The 28000-nt window shown below is 45.6% G+C and overlaps 2 protein-coding genes across 4 annotated transcripts in view; one reads left to right on the plus strand and one right to left on the minus strand.

Annotated features, from left to right (window-relative positions):
- Positions 1-2510, minus strand: part of ZNF592 (zinc finger protein 592) — a 49395-nt gene extending 46885 nt beyond the window's left edge. The window contains exon 1 of one of the 3 annotated variants that reach the window (XM_036083073.2): positions 2320-2510. The gene's annotated coding sequence lies outside the window, so the exon portion shown is untranslated. Of the gene's footprint in view, positions 1-1789; positions 1866-2319 lie in introns of those variants that run through there. The other 2 variants (XM_036083047.2, XM_036083054.2) reach the window with 2 other exon arrangements.
- A 220-nt stretch (positions 2511-2730) lies between these two features.
- The window catches only part of SEC11A (SEC11 homolog A, signal peptidase complex subunit), a 66176-nt gene continuing 40906 nt past the window's right edge, over positions 2731-28000 (plus strand). Inside the window, exons 1-5 of the mRNA XM_036082929.2 lie at positions 2731-3121; positions 5883-6296; positions 7951-8093; positions 11340-11538; positions 12725-12850. The gene's annotated coding sequence lies outside the window, so the exon portion shown is untranslated. The remainder of the gene's footprint in view (positions 3122-5882; positions 6297-7950; positions 8094-11339; positions 11539-12724; positions 12851-28000) is intronic.

A 28000-nucleotide genomic window follows, 5' to 3' on the forward strand; every position in this document is an offset into this window, starting at 1 on the left:
TTGTAGAGAGGATGAAGTTAAATATGATGTTTGCAGAAGTCTCTCAAATTGATTCTTCCATCTAGCAGGTACTCCATAAATGCTAATTTGTCTTTCTTTCCCTTCCTAAAAGCTGCACAAAATAGACTCTGAGGAAAAGGATCTCCCTCAGACTGCTCGGAGGCTTTTCGAAGCAGATCAAGTAGTTAGGCCACTCAACAGAAAGCCTCGCCTTACCTGCTTATCTCAAAGTCCATTCCCCAAACAGAGGCCAGAGACCTTTTAAAATGTAAATGTCATCATGTCAATCACTTGAAACCCTTCAAAGGTTCCTAATTTCACTGGGGATACAAACCAAAGTTGAGGGAGGGGTGGGGGAGGGAGGCATTCTGTCCCCAAGGCCCCCTGTGATCTAACTCACCTCTCTACAGACTTATCTCCCCTCTCCCTTTCCCCCTCCAGCCACACAGGCCTCTTTCACTTCCTCCAACTTGCCAAGCTCCGTGCTGCTCCACACATGGTTAACTCTTAACCCTCCTTCGGGTCTTAGCCCAGACGTCACTTCCTCAGGGAAGCCTTCCCGAAGCCCCCAAATCAAATCAAGGCCAATTACTCTCAGCATTCTGCTCATCTTTCCTTCCTCGAACTCAGCACAGTTTGAAATGATTAGTTTACCACTTCCTTCAAAGTTTTATTCAAAAGACACCTTCTAAGAAGGCCTTCCCAGGTCACTTGAATGTAAATTCAACCCCCACCCAATATCTCATATCCTCCCTCCCTCTCTTCTTTTTCTCCCTAGCATTTAGCCCCTTTTAAGAGGCTGCATTTTTCACTATATACTTTATTTTACTGTCTTACACACATACACACACACACACACACACACACACACACACACAGACTGAAATCTCCACAAGGGCAGTTATTTTTGCTTGCTTTCTTCACAGCATCTAAAACAACTCCTGGCACATACTTGTTGACAAATATTTGGTGTGGAACGAAATTTCCAGATTATTTATTATTGGCCTTTCCCACTAGGCTACGAGCTCAAGCCAAAACGTATCTTTCTGGTTTACCACCATCCTCCCAACACCTAGTCCGGTGCCCAGCACATAGTAAGTGCTCAGTAAAAATTTACTGAGTGAATCAAAGCCATGACCATTGGGAAAATGGTCAAAATACATGTGCTAGCACCGCGCTTCCTCCTCTCTTTCACTGTGCAATGTACCTGTGAGTCTGAGGAAACAGACCCATGAAATCCCAGCAAGCACCCACCAGGCCAGGCATCTGTCTGTCCACATCCTGTATGCTCAGCCACATTGTACACACCAACAGATGCAGCCTAGAGGCCCTGTATGAACAGGGAACTGAAGGCAGGTGGGCCAACCCTAGGCCAAATACCATCTTACCCCCGAGTCCCTATTCTAGGCTAGTCCTGGGTGCCAGGCGTGCTTCCCAGGGTGGGCCTGTGGATTTATTCCAATCCAGGACTTTTAATGCCCCCTCTGGCCTACTCAAAGAAACAGAAAGTTACAAATCTCTGAGCAGCTCCCATAATCCTGGGGTTCTCAGGAACAGGCATACCTAAGGTCGTATGGACCCCTCCCCCTCACAGACGCTGATCCAAGGCCAGGAGGCCATCTGTCCAGCAGACGCTCCCCTGTCCTCCCTCGGGTCACATTGAGCCTCCCCCCCCCCACCCACACACACACCCAGGTTGGCAGGAAGAGCCCCTGCAGAGAGATCATTTCCACCCTGATCAACAGGCCTGGTCACCCCCTGAAGACCCCCAACTCTGGAGCAGGAATACCTGTCTGCTCCCGAAGAAACCTCCCCCAGGGTCAGAACTTGGGCGGAGGTGGGGGGAAGGACCGAGGGGCTCCCAAGAGGGTCGATCCCCGAAGTGTCCGCCCCAGGACGGCGCCAGCTCTCGGCGCGGCGGGGGACGGAAGGGCTGACAGGGCGCCCCGGCGGGGTGAAGTGGCACCGTTATCCGCGCCCGGGCGGGGGGCCGCGGGCTGTGGCCGAGGGCGGCCGCCTGTCCCGCGCGGGGAGGACACCGGCGGCGGGTCGCGGCGGCGGCGGCAGGGCAGGCGGCCCGTCGGCCGGGGGCGGGGTGGGGTGGCGGCCGGGGCCCGCCAGGCGGCGGTCGGGGGAAGTGGCTGCCGCCTCGCCTCGGGCGGCGCGCAGGGTCCGCCCGGCTGCAGGGCCGCGGCGCGGGCGCGGGCTCGGCCCCGGCTCCGCGCGGCCCCGGCCCGCGGGCTGGGGCGGCCTCGGCGGCGGCGGCGGCCCCGGCCCGCAGGCTCCCCGGCCCGGCCCGGCCCGCGGGGGGGCGCTTACCTGGCGGCGGCGGCGGCGGCTGCAGGCCCCGGGCTCGGCCGCGCGCGTCCCCAGCGCCGGCTGCGGGAGCCACAACATGGCGACGGCGGTGGCGGGCGGGGCTGCGGCTCCGGGGGCGGAGCGGGGGCGGGAGCCGGCCTGGCGGCGGGACCCGGCTGGGGCCGCGGGCGGGGGGGCGGGCGGAAGGCGACTCGGACCTGGGCGCCGGCCCAGCGCGGCGCGGCGGAGGGGCTGCCCCGGCCTCCGGCCTCCGGCCTCCCGCTCCCTCCTCCGGCCTCCCGCCTCCCGCTCCGAGGCGGGCTGCGCGGCGCGGGCGGCGGCGGCGGCGGCGGCGGGGCGGGGACGGCGCCGCTCACGGCTGGACCCCCGACCCCGCGCGCCCCGGCCGGGCCCCCGGCCCCGCCCCGCCCGCCCCGCCGAGCACCCGGGCGCCGCGGCTCCGGCCCCGCGGCCGCTCCCTGCGCCCTGGGCCCCTCGTCGTGCGCCGCGCCTCCCGGGCGGGGGCCTTGCGCAGGGGCCGCCGCCTCCCGCTAAAGGGACCCGAGCTGCCTCGGCGGCCGTGTCGCCCCAGCGGACGGCGAGCGCCTCCGGAGCCGGGACGGCGTCCTCGTCACTGAGATCCGGCACGTAGTGGGGCCTAGCAGGAGGCTGCCGGGTGGAAGGAAGCAGAGGGGGCGCGGGCCCGGCACTCAGCGGGTGCGCCCTGAGTGTGTGGTCATTGCCGGCCTTGGGGACTTGCTCGCAGGCTTGGAGGCGGGGGGCACTCTGACGTGTCGCCGTTGGGAGAACCGTGAGACCCGCGGTGAGCAGAGCTGACGACCGGCAACCAGGGCCTCCCGGGGGTAGCCTGGGAGATCTCTTGAGAGACGGGGGGAGCTCTGACTGTGCGAGGTGAGAAGGCAGAGAGGCGGGCAGAAGGCCCGGGGGGTGACCCACAGGACTTCCCGAGAACCCAGCGCACCTGGGAGCAGGCGGCCTTAAGGTGCTAGGTCAGGGTGCGGGAGCGCGCAGGCGAGGCCCTGGTGCCCGACAGTGGGCACCCACCGCTGCCCGTGGAGAAATCCCTTCTGAAGAACCAGGAAAGAGATGCCAATTTGCAAGAGGGGTGGCACTAACTTTCAGCCAGGGCCGGCTGTGCGCCAGGCAGTGAGCTGAGTTGAGCACTTGGGTAAGAAGTGTGTGAAGCACTGAAAGCAGTGAAGGGTGATCTTTTCAGAAGTTTGGAAGTGAACCAGAGAGGCCTGTAGCTCGAGGGGTAGTAAGAGTAAAGGAGAGAGGTGATTTCTTTATCCCTCCCCCGCACCCCAATATGAGCTGGAGCTCTCAAATAAAGCAGCTGAGAGGAGAGAATAAGAGAGGAGAGATGGGATAATTAATGGTGCAAGATCTCAGAAAAGGACAATGAGAGATAGGGCTGGCGGAGGGGGAGGAAGAAATCAGAGAAGAGGCACACCTCTTCCTACAAGAATTAAAGGATGCGTAAGGATGGAAATATTTTGAGATGGGGAGGCATACATACTGATCCTTCATGTTTCCTTGGATCAGCTGCCTAGATGACCCCCGAAGTCATCCGTAGGCCTTCTGGGGTTACTGTCCTTTAAAACTTAAGTGAAATTGGCTCAAACCCCTATTTCTCTTAAAGTGGGAAAGCCAGCATACCTGCTAGTGTTTCCAAAGATTCACAGGGAAACTTACATTTCTCCTAATCGTCCTATTGGCCCCAATTTTCTATTCCCAATATTCTATTATGCTATTTTAGGAAATTTGTCATTGTATCCTGGATACCACCCCATTTATGCTCCCCCAAAATATAGCACCATATGTGAAAACAAAGTACCCAATGTTATATGATTGTTAAATTACAGTTTATTTGTAACCATTAAAAATCTTGTTGAAGGAAAAGATTAATGACATGGGAAATATTTGTAATTGAAAAGCACATCGTAAGATGATATAATACTAGCTTATATAAATATACTATGCGTATCACAGATATCATGCCTAGATAAATTGGATTTTTATTTTCTTCTGTGACTTCTTCATTTTCTTATTTTCATAGGACGTTAATATTTCCCTTTAAATCAGGGAAAATGATATTTTAAAGTATTTTTAAGAAAGGTAATTTTTAAGAGATCTTTATGGAGTTGACAAGAGATGTTAGGAATTAAGAAAGGAGGGGTGCCTGGCTGGCTCAGTTGGTAGAGCATGCGACTCAATCTCAGGGTCTTGAGTTAAAGCCCCACGTTGGGCATGGAGCCTCCTTTAAAAAAATTTTTTTTTTTTAAGGAATCAAGAAGAAAGGAAATTGCAAATGGGTCTTTGAAGGATGGAAGGGACTTAGGTCAGCAGAGATGGGCTAGTTGGGGAGGCTGCCCTCAGCAGGAGGAACACTGCACTCAAGGACACAAAATAAGAAATGGAGGGAGTGTTCAGGGAACACCAGAGGTCAGTTTGGTTGAGGTGTAGGATTTGAGGTGGAGAAAAGTAGGAGACTCAGTCCGGAAAAATAAGATGGGGTGATGGTCCCGAATACCAAGCTAAACCCTTTGTAATTTGTGGTTGAGAAGAACCCCTGGAGCTTGAACTGTGCAGGTGATAAATTTTAAAGTAAATTTTCCTGTAACCTCTTACTTAATGAGGTTCTGGATCTCAGCCCTTCTAACTTAATGATATTTGGATATTTGATTGACTCAGAGCAGTGAGGTAGGGACAACAGTTTTTCATTCCAACTGTTTACAGAATGAGAATTGGCCCTGGCTTCTCTGCCTGTCAATAACTACAATTTTTATTCACAAGGCACCAGAGTTTCAGAGAGAACAGATTAGCAAAGAGCGAGGACGAGAGGAAGAAGAAATGTGTACCTTAAACCAGTGCTTTTTTTTTTTTTTTACAACTTTCTGTGAGTTTGGCTTTTTTTAGATTCCACAGATGAGTGAGGTCATACAGTATTTGTCTTTCTCTGTCTGACTTATTTCATGTAGCATAATGCCCTCAAGATCCATCCATGTTGTCAAAAATGGCAGGATTTCCTTCTTTTTTTATTGCTGAATAATATTCTTGGCAAACTTTTTTGACGGTGACCCTCTATACAAAATATGTTGCACATCTCAACCCAGAATATACCCATGCACGTACATAAATACACCTCTGAGACGGAAGTTTCATGAAGTATTACTCTTATGGACTGCTGGCTGATACTTTCAGCTTGATTATTTTTATTTCTTTTTAAACACTGGTCAGGACCTACTACATTGATTTTATGACCCACTATAGGGATTACAAAATGCCTCAAAGGACATTGAAAAGTGGCTAGAGTATTCCCTGCTATGTTTACAGTTCCCATTTAAGTAGCCATATAGACTGTGACCTTAAGTTTGCCATGTTTACATGTCCCAGAAGTCAACAGGACAGTCAAGAGTCTCTCGGGATATGGTGGGGGCGGGGATAGAAGGGTTGGCACAAGCCATGTTTGGGTTCCTCTTCCCTTCTTAGTAAATATTTCCTGATACCAATATTTCTCAGGAGCCATAAATGTTTCCTTCTCTGTTTATCTTGAGATGCAGATTGAACTTCAGACAAGGCTGGACTACCACCTGTAAACCAGAGACAACTTTTCGTTTGAATGAACAGAATCAAAGACTAAAATAAAAGGGGAAATAATGTATCTTGATTGTGACAGTACGTAGAAGCTATCTTACCCACCACTGTTGGAATATGATAGGGACAGTCAGTACCATCCCTTTCTTCTAAATCCAGAACCAATGAGAAGAGGAAAATACAACTCTATCACCAACAGAGCTGAACTCAAGAATGTGGCTTGGCTGATGACCGGGAGGCTTTTTAATATTCCCTGAATTAAAATTATCTCCCCCAAAACTCCGACCTCCCCCTTGAAGGGGCCTAGCAAATTTCACTGTGTCTGATTAGAGAAGATTGCACTCTCTCTGAAGGCAGGCAGATCCAAATTCACCAGTAAGGTAAGTCCAGGACAAATTCTCTCCTACCTGCCCTCCTATGAAAACAAAACAAAACAAAAAAAGTTAGGGAATAAGGATCTATCCCTGCCCAAACAAATTGGATCTGACCCAATAGTTAGGCAGTTGAACAGAAAAGTATATTAATGCAGTGAATTATAAAAAATGGCAAATCCATACCTTAACGTCTCATTGTCACTTAAAACCTAGAAGGAACACCCATTTGCCAGTCTTCTGATGTGAGGCCAAAATTTTTCTTAGAGCAAGAGTGACTGATTAGAGTGTTCTTGAGCCCTTTCTTACATAAATCCTATCCACGGTATATTTTCTGTGCTTTCTAATTTGTTTCTCTAAAGTTGACTAAGGACTTAAAACTTCTTGCAAAGCGGTATAAGGGAAGGCTTCTTAAAAAAAAAAAAAAAATCCTCTGTAATTGTCTTACCCACATCGGGTTTGACAGTAATTTTCAACTGGTTGTTAGCTAATATTTCCAGAGCATTCAACTGACATTTCATAGAAACAACTCTTTCTTTTCGTGCTTATGTTTCATCAGTTTGTGTAACTTAAATTAATTACACTCTGGCATACAGTCATAAGGAGGTTTGGGACCAAACACAACAGACTCTTGTTAGGCATCTAACGCAACTGGTAGGAAGAAGTGTGTAGGAATTCCAGAGATGAAAGCATTCAGTAGGTCATGGGTAGTAGTCAGTATGTTTAATTGGAGGGAATAGAAAGTGTTGATTCCAGAGAGTCCATTAAAAGAGAGCCATTAATGCTCATTAGACCAGTATGACCAACTCTGTGTGCATATATCTTAACCTTCTTCTTCCATCATTTATCCATTTTATAATCCCCTCAAAATCACTGTCCCTCCATTCCCATTTAGCTAAACATGGCTTTAAATGACTTAAGATTGGTATGGCTATCAAAGAAATTCAAATGGTAACATCGCATACTGCATTAGCAAAATATACATCCCTTGTACACTTTCCAGTCTTAAAAAGATGATGTAATTGATACATTCAGAGAAAGCTGTGATGTGAATTGGCATTATCCCTTTAAGAAGAAATTGACCATACTTCTGAAGAGCCTTAAAAGAGATGTGGCCCTTTTGACTCATCAATACCACTCCTGGAAACTTCTCCTTAGGAAATAACCCTCCCCCAAAGAGAATGGCCACATGTACAATATTTACTGTAGCCTTATTTGTGGTAGTGAAAGTTGGAGTAACTTATGGTATGTAACATTGTTTAACTTACTGATTACATATTACTTAGAAAAAGATACAATTTGTTCCAGTACACTAAGAACCTGAAACTGAATTGTATACTTTAAAAGGGTAAATTTTGTGAATCATATCTCAACTTTTCAAAAAAGATACAATTCTGTATTTTTGCTTTTGTATCAGCCAAGATCAGCAGGAAACAGATGGCCTGCTCAAAATGTGTAACTGAAGGGAGTTAATGAAGGGACAGTGTACAAAGAGACAGGCAGGGTTGAGGGAAACCAACAAGGGATAGTGAAGCACCCCAGGGCTAGAATCTGCGGAGAAGGCATCATCAGCCATAGACTAAGTGAGAACAATAGCTGCAGGAAAGAGAGAGCCAATAGGAACTTGCAGGAATACAGCCCTACCTCTCTCTCGTGCCCTCAGGTCTCCTGTGGTACCTCCCCCACTGGCTGAACCCAAGAGGAAGCCTAAGTGGAAGTGAGCCCAGGTGACAGTGTCCTTCAAGGCTAACCTCTGGAAAAGAATGGAGGGTGGATCTGGAAAGACAAAGGCAGAATATCTAGCAGGTATGTGATCATAGAATAATGTGAGAACCGTCGAAGCATATGGCCAAGGATCTTAAGGGAATCCAGAAAACCAGGGTTTCCAGAGAGGAGAAGTAGAGGTAGCTGGAGAGCAGACAGAGTAGGTGGTGGGAACAAGAAAGATCGTTAACTGAGGCTGAGACAAGGATGAGAGACAGAAGCAGGCACATTTTATTTTTTGGTCAAATACTTAGCTGGAGACTGAGCTCTGGAAGAGATTAATAGGAGATACAGGAGCTAAATTAGACCAGAGCATTGGAAATTCTTCCCCTATTGGCTATTACCCTGTATTTCTCCTTCCTAGATAAACTTCATGTGTTCAACAAATAATTGCTTAGTACCTATCATGTGCCAGGAACTCTTAGGCCCTGGGGATTGAGGAGGGAACAAAATTAACATCCTTGCTGTCCTGCAGTTTACATCCTGGTGGGGGGAGACAGACCGTAGATAAGTAAATATGTCAAGGAATGATAAGTGTTATAAAAAAAAAAAATGGGAGAACAGGGAAATAAAATTCTGCCCATTCTATATCTTAAAAACCTCTTGATTTAGACCACACAGCCCCTCCCCCCCCCCGCCCCCTACACACACACCAGAGCTCCTGAGTAAATTAGACCTTGTGTATCTCTCACCCGGACAAAGATCATAATACCTTCCTCCCTCCAGCGCCCTCTAACCAGTCCTCCACTCTGTGGGGAGGATCTTCCTGAAATGAATCATGTCAGTGCCCTGCTTAAAATCCTCCAAAGGTCTTGTTTGCCTGCAATGTGGAATACTGTCTAACCTCCTTATCATGGACCTTTTCTTATCTTCTCTGTCCATCACACGCCTCTACCTCTCCCACTCTCCTCTTCTGCCCACACTAATTGTCTGCAGTTTACCGGCCATGCCACACTGTCTCTCATATCCGTATGTTTGTTCGTGCTGCTCTTTCCACTTGGGGGACCCTCCCAAACCCTCCACCTTCACCAGAATTTGGCAATCCCCTCTTTATTCTTCTAAACCCCTTAGCAATCACCTCTTTGGTCAAGCTCCCCTGACCTTCCCAGGTGTGAGGGAGCATCTCCCAGCTCCCTCTTTCGTGTTATCAGTATATCTTATAGGTACCTATGAATACATTTATCATACCATATAATCTTATTTCTTAGATCTCAAGATGAACAGAACTGGGTTTGGAGCACCTGGGGGTGGCTCAGTTGGTTGAGGCACATTTTATTTTTTGGTCAAATACTTAGCTGGAGACTGAGCTCTGGAAGAGATTAAAAGGAGATACAGGAGCTAAATTAGACCAGAGCATGGGAAATTCTTCCCCTATTGGCTATTACCCTATATTTCTTCAGCTCAGGTCATAATCTTGGGGTCCTGGGATCGAGCTCCTCATCCAGCTCCGTGCTCAGTGGAGAGTCTGCTTCTCTCTCTCCCTTTTCCTCTGCGCCTCCCCCCTCATATAAATAAATAAAATCTTTAAATATAATCCATGGGTCAGAATCCTACATTATTGGTACATGTGTGACCCTCTTTTGTTACTAATCACCCCCCCTAAAAACTAGGATTGACAACTTACACATATTCTCCCACACACACACCCCATGCTGAATCTTGTGTTTATCATTTTCTGGCTTCTAAAAATATTTTTATCTAGAAGAATATTTTTTTAAATCAATCTTTAAATTGCCCTAGCTTTGATTTCATGGATATGTGGAATCTAAAAAAAAAAAAACAAAGCAAATGAACAAACAAAAAACAGAAACAGACAGTAAATACAGAGAACGGAAGGTTGCCAGCAGGGAGGGGGAGGAGGGGGATGGACAAAATAGGTGAAAGGGAATGGAAGAGGGGTGCCTGGGTGGCTCAGTCGTTGGGCGTCTGCCTTCAGCTCGGGTCATGATCCCGGGGTCCTGGGATCGAGCCCCACATCGGGCCCTCTGCTCAGTGGGAAGCCTGCTTCTCCCTCTCCCACTCCCCCTGCTTGTGTTCCCTCTCTCGCTGTCTCTCTCTCTGTCCAAAAATAAATAATAAAAATCTTTAAAAAAAAAAAAGAAAAAGAAAGGGAATGGAAGATACAAGCTTCCAGTTATGGGATAAATAAGTCACGAGGATGGAAGGTACAGTGCAGGGAATATAGTGGATAGTTTGGTAGTAGCTTTATGTGGTGACCGATGGTAACAACACTTGTGGTGGGCCCAGCATAAGGAGTAGAGTTGTCAAATCACTGTGTTGTACACCTGAAACTGAATGTAACATTGTGTGTGTCAACTATACTTCAATTACAAAAATTACGCTAGCTTTATAAAAATTTTAAAAAGTCTTGCTTTTTAAAAAAGGTGAGATTGAAGGTGCTTATATATCTTTACTAGCTATATATATATATATGTAGGATTTACTAGGATTTACTAGCTATATATATATGTATAGGATTTTATTTATTTATTTGTCAGAGAGAGAGACAGAGGCAGGCAGAGGGAGAAGCTGGCTCCCCACCAAGCAAGGAGCCTGATGTGGGGCTGGATCCCAGGACCCCAGGATCACGACCTGAGCTGAAGGCAGACGCTCAACCGACTGAGCCACTCATGCGTCCCTACTAGCTATATATACTTCCTCTTGTGAAATATCTGTTCATATCTTTTTGCCCATTTTCTATTAGTTCTTTTATCCTTTTCTCATTAATTTTCAGGATTTCCTTATGTGTTCTCTTAATGTTCCTTTAGAGTTTTTTCCCCTTAGAATTCAAGTACACAGAAAAAGTTTAATTTCTAGAAATTTATATATGTCTATATATTTACATATACACATAAGTATATACTTGTGTATGTGAACCTACATACATAGTCCCAACACATGTATTTTAGTTGCTTTCTTTATTAAAGGGTATCATTCCCTACATAATATCCTGGGACTTCTTTTTTTTTTTTTTTTTAAGATTATGTTTATTTGACAGAGAGAGAGCACAAGCAGGGGGAGAGGGAGAGGGAGAAGCAGTCTCCCCACTGAGCAGGACCCCAACATGGGACTCAATTCCAGGACCCTAGGACTATGACCTGAGCTGAAGGCAGATGCTTAACTGACTGAGCCACACAGGTGCCCCAATCCTGGGACTTCTTTTTCACGTTCCATGTTGCATTGCTAAGATTTATCTCAGGCATGCTTCAAGTAGCTGAATTTATTTACTGTGGCTGCTGTAGATTATTCTAGAGTGTGAATACACTAATATTACTTTGCCCCTTGCAGCAGAGGCTCTTGGTACCCTGTGTTCTTCCCCATGGCTCACCTCTGATTTTAGCCAAATACATCATGGCCAGTTTCATGGGAGCTCCCAAACACTGACAATTCCTACTGTTCGTGTTGGGCCTTGGGTTTCTCCAATTTCTGCTTCAGGCCCTTCTCTGCCACAAGAACTTCCCAGCACCTCCTCAGACACAGCCTGACGGTAAGGAGAGTTAACCCTCAACTAATGGGGGATGTGAGCCAAGGGATAAAAGCCCCAGGTTCCCATCCTTCAGATGGACAATTCTGGGAGCCATTTTGTATGCTTCTCAGAGGCGTCCATAGAATCACATGCCCCGAGTCAGCTTTTCTTCCCCCTCTGCCTCATCCTTCTGTCCTTTACTCCCGCTGCCTAAGATCACTTCCCAAATAAACAACCTGCACCCAAGTCCTTGACCCAGTCTCTGCTTTTGAGGAACTCAAACTAATACAGCCAATGTCCTGATAATGAGCGTTCGGACTGTTGCAGGGTTTTGCTATTGCAAAAGTGCTGCTAAGAAAATTTGTGTAAAGCCTACTGGTACACAGGTACAGGAATTTCTCTTGTGTATTTATATAGGAGTAGAAATGCTGGGTCAAAGGCCAAGTCAACTTTCAACTCTACAAGATAATTCCAAACTGTTTACCAAAGTGCTTTTTACCAATTCATAGTTTCAACAACATCATATATGGAATCCTATTGCTCCATATCCTCTCCAACACTTGGTACGGTCAGATTTCTTAATTTTCACCACTCAAATGGGTATCAAATGGAATCTCATTGTGGTCTTAATCTGTACTTCCTGATGATTCATGAGATTGAACAGGGCTTCATATATTTATTGACCATAATGTTTCATCGTCTGGGAAATCTCTATTCTTAGCTTTTGCTCGTTTTTCTATTGGTTGATTGTCCTTTCCTCATTAATTTCACTAATTCTTTTTTAAATTTTTATTTATGTAATCTATACCCCGCACGTGGGGCTTGAACTCACAACCTCGAGATCAAGAGTCACATGCTTCACCAACTGAACCAGCCAGGCACCCCTAATTTTACTAATTCTTGGACAGTTATGGGTTTTTTCCCCTTGGCACTCAGGTGCTCAGAATTGAATTAATCACAGTCTTTACCCGATAAGACCTTTTTTTCTGGTTACAAAATTAAGGCACGTTTGTTGTAAAAGGAACATGTAAAGAATACAGACACATCTAGCTTTGAGAAAGTCTCCTTTCTGGCAGTTCCACCCCACCTCTGAGCAGGAATAACTCCCACGAGTTTATTATCCCATATTTTGGGGATTTTGTTTTCACGAATGTCTCCCAATCAGATCTCGAAAGTAAGGATTGTGTTGTCATCCCCGTATTCCCAGCTCCAGGAGAAGTACTGGCTTGGATCAGGAATGTAACACATCACTGTTGAACTAACTCCTGAAAGGTGGGTCAGAACAGAAGTTTTAAAGGTACAAGACTTCAGTTTGACTGAACAGAAGACTCAGGTAGGAGACAAATGGAGGATAGTACTGGTAAAACGTTCTGGGGCTTGATTACTTAAAGTCTTAGCTGTTGAGCCAAAGTGATTTTTATCTTGGAGGCAGCCCTCCGAGGAGGCACTCAAGGCCACTTTGGGTGCAGGGAGGTTATTCGTTCTTATGTTTTTATCAGCGACAGAATTAAAATAAAACACTGACAATCTAGTCATCTAATGGCAGTGTACGGGATGTAAGGGAGGAGGTTGGGGAAAATAAAATCAAAGATAGAGGAATGAATGAATCAAGAGGTTATTAACTTTTTTGGGGGGGACCCAGAGTCCAATGAAAAATTCATGAAAACTGGGCCTTTTTTCAGAAAATAGACATAAACCTCAGCCCTTGCACTTTCTTTGTTTTTTTTTTAAGTTTTTTTAAAAAGTTTTATTTAAGTCATCTGGACACCCAATGTGGGGCTCAAACTCATGACCCCAAGATCAAGAGTCGCATGCTCCACCAACCAAGTCAGTCAGACGCCCCAGCCCCTGCACTTTTTAAGAACCTTTGATCAGTGGGTTATTCTTTTTTTTTTTTTAAGATGTTATTTATTCATTTGACATAGAGAGAGAGTGAGAGAGAGAGAGCATGAGCAGGGGGCGGGGCAGAGGGAGAAGCAGGCTCCCCGCAGAGCAGGGCTCCATCCCAGGACCCTGGGATCATGACCTGAGCTGAAGGCAGATGCTTAACCCACTGAGCCACCCAGGCGCCCTGATCAGTGGGCTATTCTAAGAGCGAGAGATGAAGAACCTGAACTGTGATGGCAGAATGTGTTCATTCACTCAGATATGTTGATGTGTCTCCTACTAGATGCAAGGCACCGTGCCGAGTGCTGGGCACACACGCCATCCAGTTTAAAGCATGGAGTACAGTGTGGCATGGTGGTCAACAGCACCGACTCTGTGCTCAAGTGTCTGGTCGCAAACCCCTGCCAGGTGACCTTGGCTAATTTGTGAAATCCATCTGTACTCTGCAGGTGTTTCACAGAGACAGCCCTATCACCACCCTCATCATCAAGGGAATCCCACATCCCAATAAAGCACTTAAGGCAGAAACCAGAGTGGAGAGCAAAAGGAGGAAGCAGAGAGCATGGGCTTGATTTCAAGAGCTTTGGCTAAAATGGAGGGGAGAGAAGGCAGTAACCAGAGGGGGAAGTGAGCTCAAGGAATGGGTGAGATCCTAAATGCTGCGGGGAGGACATAGTGGAGTGGGAGAGGCTAAAGGCAAATCACCGATGATCTGTTGTTTCCCCTAAAGGTGCCCAGAAGGCAGACAGGAGGGCTCTAGGGCAGAGGTGGAGGGTCTGGCTTCAGCTGGGAAGCCACTTCCGCTTGTGCGCTGGAGGGGAGGAGTCGACGGTGGTGTGGCCGCAGGTGCGGGCTCCCAAGTAACCACAGGCAGGCAGGCCAGCGCGGGGAATGCCACCCGTGGGGGAGGGGCGGGGAGTGGAGGCTGATGGGAGGTCTGAGGAGAGGGGACAAGTGGCCGGCTGACCTGACCGAGCATCTCACAGGGGGGCTAGCCAGGAAGTAGAGGAGGTGAAGAGATTGCCAGGGAGTCCTCAGAGCCGGTGAGTTTATAAGGACGCGGATCCCTCCGGTGGTCATCAGAGCTACGGGAGGAGAAAAGCATCTAAAGAAGGGGCAGTGAGTGCTGAGTGAAGTCGGGAAGAACGGGACCCACAGGAGACCGCTGGATTTGCCAACCTACTGGTCACTACTGAAGTGATCTCAGGGATCACTCTAATGTCAGAGCAGATGACACATGGCTGGGAAGAAAGGAGGGAAAGAACAGGACAGCAGTAAACTACTCCAATCCGAGATCTGACGATGGAATGAAGGGGAAAGTAAGACATTAACCAAAGAGAGAGTCAAGTGGGGCATATTTTTCTTTTCTTTTTTTTTAAAGATTTTATTTATTTATTTGACAGAGAGAGGCACAGCGAGAGAGGGAACACAAGCAGAGGGAGTGGGAGAGGGAGAAGCAGGCTCCCCGCCGAGCAGGGAGCCCGATGCGGGGCTCGATCCCAGGACCCTGGGACCATGACCTGAGCCGAAGGCAGTTGCTTAACAACTGAGCCACCCAGGCGCCCCATATTTTTCTTTCTAAAAGTCAGGAGAGACACCTCTGTGGACCCGTATGTACATGTATAATTTTTTAAGGCAAAGGCAGTGGTTGTAGCTGCTGGCGGGAAAGGGAGGAGTGAGGCTCCAGGTCAGCGGGGAATGACGCAAGCATAATATGGTCATAAACAGCTCCTCTAGGCCAGGTGTTTTCCAGAAGACTCTGTCATCCCCAATATACAGACGAGAAAACTGAGGCTCAGAGAAGTTACTTGACCCAAATTACACTGCTAGTATGTGACAGAGCCAGGATTTAAGCCTAGGTCATATCACTCCAAAGCGCCAATGCTTACCGACCCCTGTCCCACAGAGAGGCAGAAACATTGAGACTACTGAGGAGGAGGAATATTTCTCTTGGCACCCAGGAAAGGAAGAAAGACTTGGAAGACATGTGTGTGCTTAAGATTTTGTGTTCATTTAGTTATTCTCCTTCCCACTCACCTGTATAAGCATATGGACTTTTAAAGTTGGCGTGATTGAAAATAAATAAATTAATGAAATAAATAAATAAATAAAAATAAAAAATAAAGTTGGCATGATTGAGAAAGCATAACTTGACATAGAAAAAAGAATCAATCTTCCCTTAATTCAGGAGAACGAGGGGAAACAGTTTGTATATGTCGGCAAGTTGTTTATTACAGTGATCAGTGATCGACTTGAGGCATTTTGTGATATATTTTTCATCTATCAATATTTTTTTTTTTTTAAGATTTTATTCATCTATTTGTCAGAGAGAGAGAGAGCACATGCAGAGGGAGCGGCAGAGGGAAAAGCAGGTTCCCCGCTGAGCAGGGAGCCCGATGTGGGGCTCAATCCCAGAACCCCGGGGATCATGACCTGAGCCAAACCACTCTCTGAACCACCCAGGCGCCCCTATCAATATTTTCGGATAGGTGATTTCAAAATTACTGCCTAAAGAACAGATCTCATTTCTTTTTGCCAAACTCCCACATGCAGGGAACACAGAGAAAACCAAAACCAAACCATAGCCCAAAGGGAACTGTGTAGCCTTAGGTCAGGTCCCAGCCCAGGGCCAGAGACAGAAACCGAGAGCTGTGGTAAGTAACTGGGCAAACAGGTCAGGACACAGGGAGCAGACCCTATTGCCACACCAATGTCCCAGCCCCAGAGGTCACACCAAAGGCAGTGCAGAAAATGCCAGAGTTCAAGGGCATCTAGCAGACCAGAAAAGGACTGAAAAAAGCAACTCTGAGCAGAAAGAAGGTAGCCACCTGACGCCGCTTTGCAAACTAACCTCTACATGCCCACAAAGGGCATTTTAAGTCATCCAGTGGCCTATTAAAAGCAGTGAAAAGAAACAAGTGAAATCAAACTTTAACTATATCGGAAGTACTAGTGGGGCACCCGGCTGGCTCAGTCAGTGGAGCATGTGACTCTTGATCTCAGGGTCCTGAGTTCAAGCCCCATGTTGGGCATGGAGCTTACTTCATTAAAAAAAAAAAAAGTATTATCATTTCACATTGTAATCAAATGGCCCATAATTTAAATTCCTTTTTTCATGCTAAGTCTTCAAGATCTAGAATGTGTCCCCTTTTTTTTTTTTTTTAAGATTTTATTCATTTGAGAGAGAGACAGAGAGAGCACAAGCAGGGGGAGGGGCAGAGGGAGAAGCAGGCTCCCCACTGAGCTGGGACCCCAACATGGGGCTCTATCCCAGGACCCTGAGATCATGACTGGAGCCAAAGGCAGATGCTTAACCATCCAAGTCACCCAGGCGCCCCTGGAATGCGTCTTGCACTTGCAGTACATCTCAATCCAAACTAGCCTCCTTTCGAGTGGTCAGTGGCCTCTGTGGCTAGAGGCCTTGGTGTCAGTCAATATAGGCTTAGAGAAAACCATACTTAACATTCTGGCATGAAAGCATTTTCTCTATATATTTCTTCTTTTATCTTTCTTTCTTTTAAAACATGTTCAATTGGGAAGGGCTGGATTTTGAAGGGAGTGGGAGAAAACTCTCAGATGCTGAGAATCTCTAGTGAAATTTTATTTATTTATTTTTAAAGATTTTATTTATTTATTTGCCAGAGAGAGAGAGAGCATGAGCAGGGGGAGAGGCAGAGGGAGAGGGAGAAGCAGACTCCCCACTGAGCAGGGAGCCCAATGCGGGACTCGATCCCAGGACCCTGGGATTCTGACCTGAGCCGAGGGCAGGTGCTTAACTGACTGAGTCGCCCAGGCATCCCTCTAGTGTGAAATTTTAAATGTTTCAGGTATCACTGTCCTAGTCAATTTCCTTCCTTTCCTTGAGACATGCTGCTTCTTTTTCTTCTTCTTCTTCTCTTTTTTAAGCCCCACGATGCACAGAAATCCCTTGGGAAGATAAAAAGACAGGGAACGTGACACAGGTGGGTGCCTGATACCAAGCATTCATTCCTTCCATTCATTTATTCATTCATTCATGTTTGCTCTTAACAGTAGTTACTAATCATCACCTACAGGTTAGGGACTGTGCCTAAGGTTAGTCTTCTAGGCGTAGTCCCTGGCTTGTGAAACCTCCAATTTGGCAGAAAAGCCACAGAAATAGTTACAAGACAACGTAGGAGGTGTTATGAAAGGGGAAGTCTGAGCTGCTGCTTAGTGGCCACCTGGGGGAATAATGGAATCCATCTCCAGAGATGAGATAAGAGAAGGCTTTAGGGGTGGAGGAAGGAAGGAAAATTGAAGGAAGAACAGCTAAGCAAAAGGGAGAAGGGAGGGCTGGAAAATGCTGGAGGCAGAAAGAGCAGCTCTAAGGAAGGCCCAGAAGCCTTTTGTGGAACTGAAAGGGGTTCCCTGTGGCTGGGGCCTCTCAGGTGAGAGGGAATGCTGGTGTCACCATCATTCTCTGCGCAGCGCAGTTAGTGGTGCGAGCTGGGAGGCATGTTGACAATTTGGGAATAGGCAGGCCCAAGACAGGAAGTACTCCACCCTGAAAATATTCCTTCCCCAGCTCAATTCAAGTTCACTAGTTACACAGATGGGTTAATGAGCTACTCTGTTTTCTTTTTTTAACTCTTTTTTTTAATTCCAGTATAGTTAACATACAGTGTGATACAGTGTGATATTAGTTTCAGGGGTACGATATAGTGATTCAACACTCCCATACATTACTCAGTGTTCATCATAATACGTGCGCTCTTGATCCCCATGCCCTATTTCTCCCATTCCTCCCACCCACCTCCCCTCTGGTAACTACTAGTTCCTGTAGTGAAGGGTCTGTTTTTTGGCGAGCTGTTCTTTATAGAAGCAAGAATCTCTCCTATAGTGATTATTCTCTTTTCAGATTATGTTAGACCTTGAAGCCTTCTTTTTGATTCTGAAAATTGAACACAATTGAAGTTCCATGTAATAAAGGTCATAATGAAGGGGTGTTAACTCTGCCGGGGGGAGGTCTGCGGAGGCTTCCCACGGTAGATGACACTCAAACAGGGTCTGGAAGTAGTAGGATTGACAGGCCTCCAAGTGGAAGGACATTCTGATGATACTAATGATCATTATTTACCAAGTGTCAGGTGCTGTTCTCATGGTTTACATTCTAAGCTCACTTTAGCTCCATAAAACCCCTAGATCCCAAAGTCCTTGTTTACAGGTAAAGAAACCGAGGTGCAGAGAGGCAAATTAACTTTAAAGTGACTTGTCAGGGCTCCTGGGTGGCTCAGTGGGTTAAGTGTCTGCCTTCGGCTCAGGTCATGATCCCGGGGTCCTGGGAATGAGCGCTGCATGGGGCTCCTTGCTCAGCAGGGAGTCTGCTTCTCCCTCTGCCTGCTGCTCCCCCTGCTTGTGCGCTCTCTGACAAATAAATAAAATATTTGAAAAAAAATAAAGTGGCTTGTCTAGGATCACACAGTTTGGAAGGGGTAGAGCAGTTTGGCTCTAGAGCTCACTTCATAACCCCTCTGTCATATCTTGGGGCTGCAAGTGTTTGCATATGCCTGCATTGTAGGGTGAGGGATTAGCAAGGAATGTCAGATCAGACTGATGAAGGAGGGAGTGGCCAAATCATGCAGAGTTTCAGCACCAGCACCTTGAAGACAGGCTACAGAGCAGCCTTTAGGTAAATGTTTTTTATTACTTGAGTGCATGTATAAATGATTGCTAATGATCATATTTTTGAATGTGGTTGCATTAAGAGAACATTATATTCAAATCCAGATTTACACAAACCACATTTCCAGTGGTGATTCACTGCCTTAACAGATTCCCAAAGGATCTTTTAAACCATCAAGTTGACGTAGGCAGGCCGGATCTGAGGACCCAGAGGGGGTTGCACAGGACCAGCCAAGAGGGTCTCTGGCTATGTGCAGGATAGAAATTAAACACAAGCCAGGAGGAAGTGAGAGCAGAGTTTACTGAATCGCATAAGGGATAGAGTATAGCAGACGGAGTGTCTGGCCGAGTCAGGATAGGAGACGGAGTCTCTTCCTTGCTTGGGTTCAGGAGGTTATACTGGAAAGCGGTTTAGGGTACGTGTTCCTTCAGGAATCCAGGGTAAGGTCCGATCGAAGGCAAGTGTCAGGTGAACAATAGGTGTTATTTCATAAATCATGGAAGGTAGGGGGTATTGAGCCAGCAGCAGATGAGGTTTGTTCGAAGCTAATGTCCTGGAACATGTTTGGGATCCAGTACCTTTTAGATGTGATCAGGTGTTTGGGGGCCAAGGACCAAACTCAGAAAATGATTAACTTTCTTGCTTCCCCCTTGGAGTGGGAACATAGGTTCTTTGGTTTATTCGGATACAAGATGAAATATAGAACATGAATAAATGGGGCCTCGCAGAAAAACAGAAAAACAGCAGAGACAGAGCCTTTCTAAAAATGGAGACCCTTCAGTGTCCCATTATTAATGATAAAATGCAAAAGCTCCAAAGGCAATTCATCAGTGACGGAGGAGGTATAAGCCCTAGTTAGAGGAGAGAGGCTAAGGTTGTCCCCATGCTTGGCCCTTCCCCCACAGGACCTCCCCATTCACAGCGCCCTGTCTCCTCTCTAAGAACCAACAACAGCAGGGTCCCTTTCTTTTAGCCGAAGCAGAATGGCCAAACAGGGAATTGGTGTCTCCCCACCCCCACTGCATATACACACATAACAACTCAGAAGGCTGCCTCTACAGCTGTCCAGGACTTTTTAAGAGAGCTCCCCAAAAACCTCCCAGGAAGACTTGAGTGGCTCTAGTCACCTATCTCTGCACAGAAGTCACCTTTAATGTGGGGGAATGAGATTTCTTCCTGACACCCTATGTGACACAGAGCTCCTTCATCTTTTAAAAGCCAGGCTCTCTGATGTCCATAGCCATTGGGTTGGTAGGCGGAAAGTCTCATCTCTTTAGCCCCTGACCTGACCTAAGGGAGGCTGGGATGGGTGTGTCCTCCCAGCAAACCCATACAGATCCTTTTGGGAAGTGGCACCAGGGAAGAACGAGGCTTTCAGGGTGGCGGGTGCACTGGTTTGCCTTGATACTCCCGGACTACTTCCCTTCCTGGCAGGACTGTACAGGAACTTCCTCCTTCCACCCACCACTTCCTTCACTGGGAAAGTCAAGGAGAAAATGGTAAGATCATGGTTATTTTGAATAGTTTTGGGTTTTTTTGTTTTTGTTTTTAAAGATTTTATTTATTTATTTGAGAGAGAGAGAATGAGAGAGAGCAAGCACATGAGAGGGGGGAGGATCAGAGGGAGAAGCAGACTGCCTGCCGAGCAGGGAGCCCGATGCGGGACTCGATCCAGGGACTCCAGGATCATGACCTGAGCCGAAGGCAGTCGCTTAACCAATTGAGCCACCCAGGCGCCCAGTTTTGTTTTTTTTTTTTTAAATGCAGTCAACTTTGCCTTTGCTGGTAGATACGTTTGATTTGCACAGAAGCAATTAACCAGGGTTCAGCTATAATGACAGATTGACTTTCTGAGCATTTGGACATCAGTTTGAACCCACTTCTTGTTTTTAATAATTATTAACATTCATTGTCCACTTACCATTTGTCATCCAACAGCTCTATTAACATGTACTATCTTGTTTAATATTCAAATGATTAAATGGTCTTCTATTCCCACTTTACACCCAGAAAACTGAGGATAAAAAAAGAGTTAATATAGGGGCACCTGGGTGGCTCAGTTGGGTAAGCGTCCAACTCTTGATTTTGGCTCAGGTCATGATCTCAGGGACATGAGATAGAGCCCCAAATGGGGTTCCATGCTCAGCGCAGAGTCTGTTAGAGATTCTCTTTCCCTCTGCCCTCCCCCCGCACTCTCTCTCTCTCTCTCTCAAATAAATAAATAAATACAGTCTTTTAAAAAATATGACAAATTTTTAAAAAAGAGTTAACTTGGGGCAACTGGCTGGCTCAGAAGAGCATAATACTCTTGATCTCGGGGTTGTGAACTTGAGCCCCACATTGGGTATAGAGATTACTCAAATAAATAAAAATAAACTTAAAAAAAAGAAGAGTTAACTCACTGACTCAAGATCATGCAGCTAGTGAGTGGTTGATCTGTGATTTAAAGCCAGGTGGGTCTGACTTAACCTCTATAACAAGATGCTTCCTTCAGGCAGACCAGCAGGCTATCTATGAAAGAAAATATCAGACATGTCATTGTGATGGATGGGATCTAAAAGACTTATATGTTGGGAAGATTGGCAGCCCAGTGAGCAGAGAAAATAGCATGTCAGAGTCCCACATTTGGAAAATTTAATGCCTCAGGCTTTATGTCTTTATCTAGTCTGGAATCACCTGTCCTAAATATCTGAATTATTTTCATAAGACACACAGTTTCCACTTCAACACTGCAGGGAAACTTCATTAAGCCTTTCCAGATCCGCCCAGTTTATATTAATCTCTCTAGGTCCTATTCCTTCCTACCAGATTCTTTTCATTCCAATTATTTCTTGCTCAGTCTGTCTGTTCCTCAAGACCGTAAGCTCCCGGGAAGGAAGCACCCCACACCTAACCCCATTTCTAGTTTGTGCTGGACATTATGTTTCCTCTTTTACACTGCTGTGCTGGCCCAGCTGTGGCCCGCGTCCCTTGGAAGTCTCCTCTGAGAGACAGGTGAGTGTCCTTTGATGGTGCCTAAAAGATTCTGCCTCCTCTCTTGAGTTTCTATAGAATGTATAGGCTGACAGTTACACCTTGTTTCCTTTCATAAAGATAGCTTTTACTTTTATTTTTTAAAGATTTTATTTATTTATTTGAGAGAGAGAGCAAGCACGAGCGAAGGGAGGGGCAGAGGGAGAGGGAGAAGCAGACTCCCCACTGAGCAGGGAGCCCAATGGGGCTCGATCCCAGGACCTAGAGATCATGACCTGAGCCAAAGGCAGACACTTAACTGACTGAGCCACTCAGCCACCCCTATTTTTATTTTTTTCTGCTGCAAATGATATTGAAAATTCTTCAAGAACTAGCACTATGTCTTCTGCTTTTTACTTTGAAAAATCCTCTTTCAGCCTTGAGCACACATTGTGGGCCACCATCCCCATTTATCTGAATGAAGATAACTTTAGAGTTTGGTTTGATCTACCTGCCTCTGGGCGGACTGAGCCTCCCAGGACTTAACATCTCCATTCATTCATTTGACAATTCATTTCAATTGTTTATTTCATGTAATATTCTGGGGATAAAAAGTAAGAAGGCCCTTGCCCCCAGGAAACTCACAGTCTGGTGAGAGCAACAGATACATAATTAGATGGTGAGTATGCGGGCAGGAGAAATGCAGTGGAGGCTTCCCAGAGGATGTGATGCATGAGCTTAATTTGAAAGGCAAGGAGGAATAAAAGGTTTTGGGGTGGGATGGAGAACTTTCCAGGCAGCAGAAGCAGCTTACACAAAAGCGAGAGCATGCAGCATTCAGGGAACTATATACTTTCAAACATGAGGAGAGTGAGACCAGCAGGAGAGGTAGGCAGGAGCCAGAACACAAAATGCCTTTTGTAGCATGCCAAGGAATTTGGCCATATCCTGAAAGTCAGGAAGATCTACTGAAAGGTTTTACGTAAGGAAGTAGCATCATCACATTTATGGTTTGAATAAATCATTCTGGCTGCCGTGTGAAGGATTGGAGTGAGGCAAGGTGTGGGAGCAAGACTATAGGCTGAAAGACTGGCTGGGAATTCACTACAACAATCAGGATAAGTAGCATGAACCAAGGTAGTGACAGTGGGGTTGGAGAAAGTGGATGAATAAGAGAGACATTAAGAAAGTAGAATAACAAGATTGGTGACTAATTGGATTTGGCAAGTGAGTGAGAAGGAAGAATCAAGAATGACAATTACTTTTGTGATTGAGTGGTGCCTTTTTTTTTTAAGATTTTATTTATTTATTAGAGACAGAGCATGAGTTGGGGGGTGGGGTGCAGAGGGGCAGAGGCAGAGGAAGAAGCAGACTTCCTGGGGCACCTGGGTGGCTCAGTCGTTAAGCGTCTGCCTTCTGCTCAGGCCATGATCCCAGGGTCCTGGGATCGAGCCCCACATCGGGCTCCCTGCTCAGCAGAAAGCCTGCTTCTCCCTCTCCCCCTGCTTGTGTTCCCTCTCTCGCTGTGTCTCTCTCTGTCAAATAAATAAATAAAATCTTAAAAAAAAAAAAAAGCAGACTTCCTGCTGAGCAGAGTGCCAGATGTGGGGCTCGATCCCAGGACCCTGGGATCATGACCTGAGCTAAAGGCAGATGTTTAACTGACTGAGCCACCCAGGCACCCCGAGATGGTGCCTTTTATAGAGATTTGGAACATAAGAGAAAGCACAGGTCTTTAGTGGGGAGTAATGAGGATGGGAGATGTGACATCTGGGACACAGTGAGCTTGAGGTGTCTGTTGGACATCCAAGTGGAGATGTTCAGAAGCAGTTGATATAAAAGTTGACATCCAGGAAGAGATCAGAGCTATAGATATTGGAGAGGTGAATGCATAAGGAAGGTAGTTGAAGTCATGAGAGCAGAGAAAATCACCCAGAGGCATTGTAGAGTGAGAAGTGGTGCAGGATTCCTCCATTTAAGGAGTAAACTAAGGAGTCCATGATGGAGACTGAGAACAACAAGCCAGAGAGGCAGGAGACAAACTGAAAAGGGGACCCAATGGACCTAAAGGGATTTTAAGAGACTATTTTATGGCTTTCAGCCATGGGTTAAGGGCAGAAACCAGCTTTCAGTGAATTGAAGAAAGATATAGATGATGAATGGATATGTCTGTCTGTTGAAATTCATCGAGCTGTATATATACTATTTACAGATTTTACTATATGTAAATTATACCTCCATAAAATACTCAGCATAAAAATTTTGTAAGATCTATTTGAACATGATCATATGCTAGGAAAAGAGAAAGTTAATGGGAAGAAACTGAGGGAGTGAGAGAAAAGGTTTTGAGTAGGTGGAAGAAGTTAGCTTTAGACAGGAGGAGGGATGCCTCTTTCACTGATGGAGGGAGAGAAGAGGAGGAAGGGATGTTTATGGGAGCAGATAAGTTGGGTAGGGAGTAAGTTAAAAAATTGAGTTCCTCTGTAATATTTTCTTTTCACCATGAAACTGGACTCCATATGTGATGGTTTTAAAAATATGCCTACAAATTCTTTGATAAATGACTTCCTTCAAAAAGTAGAACTTGGGGCGCCTGGGTGGCTCAGTCGTTAAGCGTCTGCCTTCGGCTCAGGTCATGATCTTCGGCTCAGGGTCCTGGGATCGAGCCCCGCATCGGGCTCCCTGCTCGGCAGGAAGCCTGCTTCTCCCTCTCCCACTCCCACTGCTTGTGTTCCCTCTCTCGCTGTGTCTCTCTCTGTCAAATACATAAATCTTTAAAACAAATACAAAAACAAAAGGTAGAACTTAATTCCCCTCCCTTTGAGTCTGTACTGAACTCATTTCTAACGAATAGAATGTGGAAGAAATGATGATATGTCACTTCAGAGATTAGGCTCAAAAAAACACTGCAACTTTTGTCTTGATGGAGTCACCAACCATCCTGCTTTACCTGGGACTGAAGGGTTTTCTGAGATGCAGAAATTTCAGTGCAAAAACAGGATGCATTGGTAATCTTATTCTTGAGCTGGTTCTTTCTCTCTTGGATCATTTACTTTGATGGAAGCTAGCTGCCATGTTGCAACTGCCCTAAAGAGAGGCCCACATGGCATGGAACTGAGGGAGACCTGGAGTCAATAGCCAACTAGGAACTGAGACTTCAATCCAGTAGTCCAAGAATAATTGAGACCTACCAACAGCCACATGAGTGGAGCTTGGAAGCAGATCCTTCAGTTAAGCCTTCAGATGAGACTGCAGCCCCTCTGGACATCTTAACTATAATGTCATGGAAAACTTTGAGCTCAAGCCACCCAGCTATGATGGTCCCAAATTTCTGACCCATAGACATTGTGAGATAATGTTTGTTGTGTTAATTTGCTAAGTTTCGGGGTAATTTGTTATACAGAAATAGGCAACTAATTCATCAGATCAATGAAAATGAGTGGAAAGTGGTGAGATAGGTTTCCAGGGCCTAGCATGATTGGATGACTTTCTCCAGCAGCCCCAGACAACTCCAGACAATGTGCTCATCCACTTTGTATGCCATTGATATTATGCAATGTCCAACAGTATCTTTTTTTCCCCAACAATATATTTTGATAAAGGAATTTTAACAAAAGCTTATTTATCTTTCTTACTGAGCATATTTATCATCAATGTTACGACTGACTTTAAAAGCTTCTTGGCAAGAATATGACCTGTCACTGTTTTGGCTTTGAAAATTGCAACTTTAAAGGATGCCTTTATAGTTTTGACCACTTCTCTTATCTTTAGGGGTAAATGCTATCAATAATGCTTCTTATCAGGAAGCATTATTTTGTGGGCTTCTCTTCCTCTAGAAAGTTTGTTTTGATTATCAGATTGGCCACTGAGCTTTTCTTAAAAATGCCACTAAGTCTTCATTGGCTTTATGCCACTATTTGGCCAAGTTTCATAACCTAATGTACTGGGAAACAGGGGAAAATAGATTACCAGTTTAATAAAACATATGTCCTAGAGGCTCATCGTATTTCTTATTAGCCCTTTTCTTTTTCAGCTGTTCATCATAATTCATCATGCTTGTGGATGGCCCAGCCCCTGCATAGTCACACGTATTGTTATTTGTGCTGGATTCCTGGTCCATGTTTCAGTTACAATTTTTTTTCCCCCTGAGTTTAAAAGTATTCAGCATCCTGATTTAATTAACTTTCAACTAACTAATTGAATTACTGAGGTGAATTACTGATCTATTTTTGTGAATTTAAAATAAAATGTAACCCAATGAAATTTCACATTGAACACATAAACAATAACACATATTGTGAAACAACCCATTAGTTTAGATTAACTACACCCTAATACTTGAATATTAGCTGAGACAAACTATGGAGCCAACACAACCTAAACCTTAAAAGCAAAATGACTGGAGTACCTGGGTGGCTCAGTGGGTTAAGCGTCTGCCTTCGGCTCGGGTCATGATCCTGGGGTACTGGGATCAATCCTGGGGTCCTGGGATCAAGCCCCGAGTGAGGCTTCCTGCTCAGCGGGAAGTCTGCTTCTCCTTCTCCCTCTGCCCCCACCCCCCACTTGGGCTCTCTCTCTTGCTCGCTCTCACTCTCTCTCAAATAAATAAATAAAAATCTTTAAAAAAAAAAAGAACTTCATTTTTTTAAGACTGAATAATATTCTTTTGTGTGTTTATATCACATTTTGTTCATTCATTCATTCATTCATTCGTTCATGGACACTTGGGTTGCTTCCACCTTTTGGGTATTTAACTAATGCTGCTGTGGGTGCCTGGGTGGCTCAGTTGGTTAAGCGACTGCCTTCGGCTCAGGTCATGATCCTGGAGTCCCTGGATAGAGTCCCGCATCGGGCTCCCTGCTTGGCAGGGAGTCTGCTTCTCCCTCTGACCCTCCCCCCTCTCATGTGCTCTCTCTCTCATTCTCTCTCTCTCAAATAAATAAATAAAAAATCTTTAAAAAAAAAAAAAAAGACCCTGCTTTTTTTTTTTTAAGTGTTTATTTAAGTAATCTCTACACCCAACGCGGGGCTCGAACTCATGACTCTGAGATCAAGAGTTGCATGCTCTTCCAACTGAGCCAGCCAGGTACCCCTAAATCCCTTCTTTCAATTCTTTTAGGTATATACCCAGAAGTGGAACGGCTGGATTGACTATCTTGTTTTAATCTTTTATGATGAGAATGTACTCATGTATTATTTGTATAATTTAAAACATACAGAGAAATAAAAAAGTAACTATCAGAAAGTGGGTTATGGACATACAAGGTTTCAGATGTAGAGCGCTAGCTCAATGTGGCCATAAGTACGAATTGTGCAAATCCAACAAATGACATCTTAGGCATGCTTAAATTTCCTCAATGACAAGAGAGCACCTACAGACCCAACTAGCCCAGTTCCTTAAGTTATGGGCAAAGTTGGAAAATCAAACTGGATTTTCCAAATACATTTTCCAGTTTCCTGCCCCTATACCTTTATTCCTACAATTCCACTGGGTATATCCTTTTCACCTGCCAACTTGACTCACATAGCAAATCAATTTTACCCATATATCAAATATTCTTTCCTTCTGAGGCCCCTTTGAACATCCCTAACTACACTGATTCCTGCTACATCTGAAGCCCCCGGGACTTTGTGCCTCTCTTAGAGATCTTTTCTTCACAATATGAAGACTGACCAAGGCTCATACCCATTTAAATGGTTACAGGGCCTCATCTTTAGATTTGAATTCAACATTAACAAGCATAGGCCAAGCACTCTATTAGCCAGAATTTAGGTTAGACTCCATATTCAACATTTATTAACAAAACTTATTAAGTATTTGCTACGAGTTTGGCACTGTTATGAGAGCCGGGGGTAGAAGGGTGGACAAGGTCCCCGCCCTCATGGAGTTTATGGGTATTTTCCTCCACAGGCCCTCCTAATTTGGAGAAATCAGGAATTCATTTTTTGACTCAGTAAGTATGGGTGCCTATGGGCAGCAGTCGGAGATGGCCACATACA

The sequence above is a fragment of the Halichoerus grypus genome, chromosome 8 (assembly GCF_964656455.1).
Source record: "Halichoerus grypus chromosome 8, mHalGry1.hap1.1, whole genome shotgun sequence".
Classification (NCBI taxonomy): Eukaryota; Metazoa; Chordata; class Mammalia; order Carnivora; family Phocidae; genus Halichoerus; species Halichoerus grypus.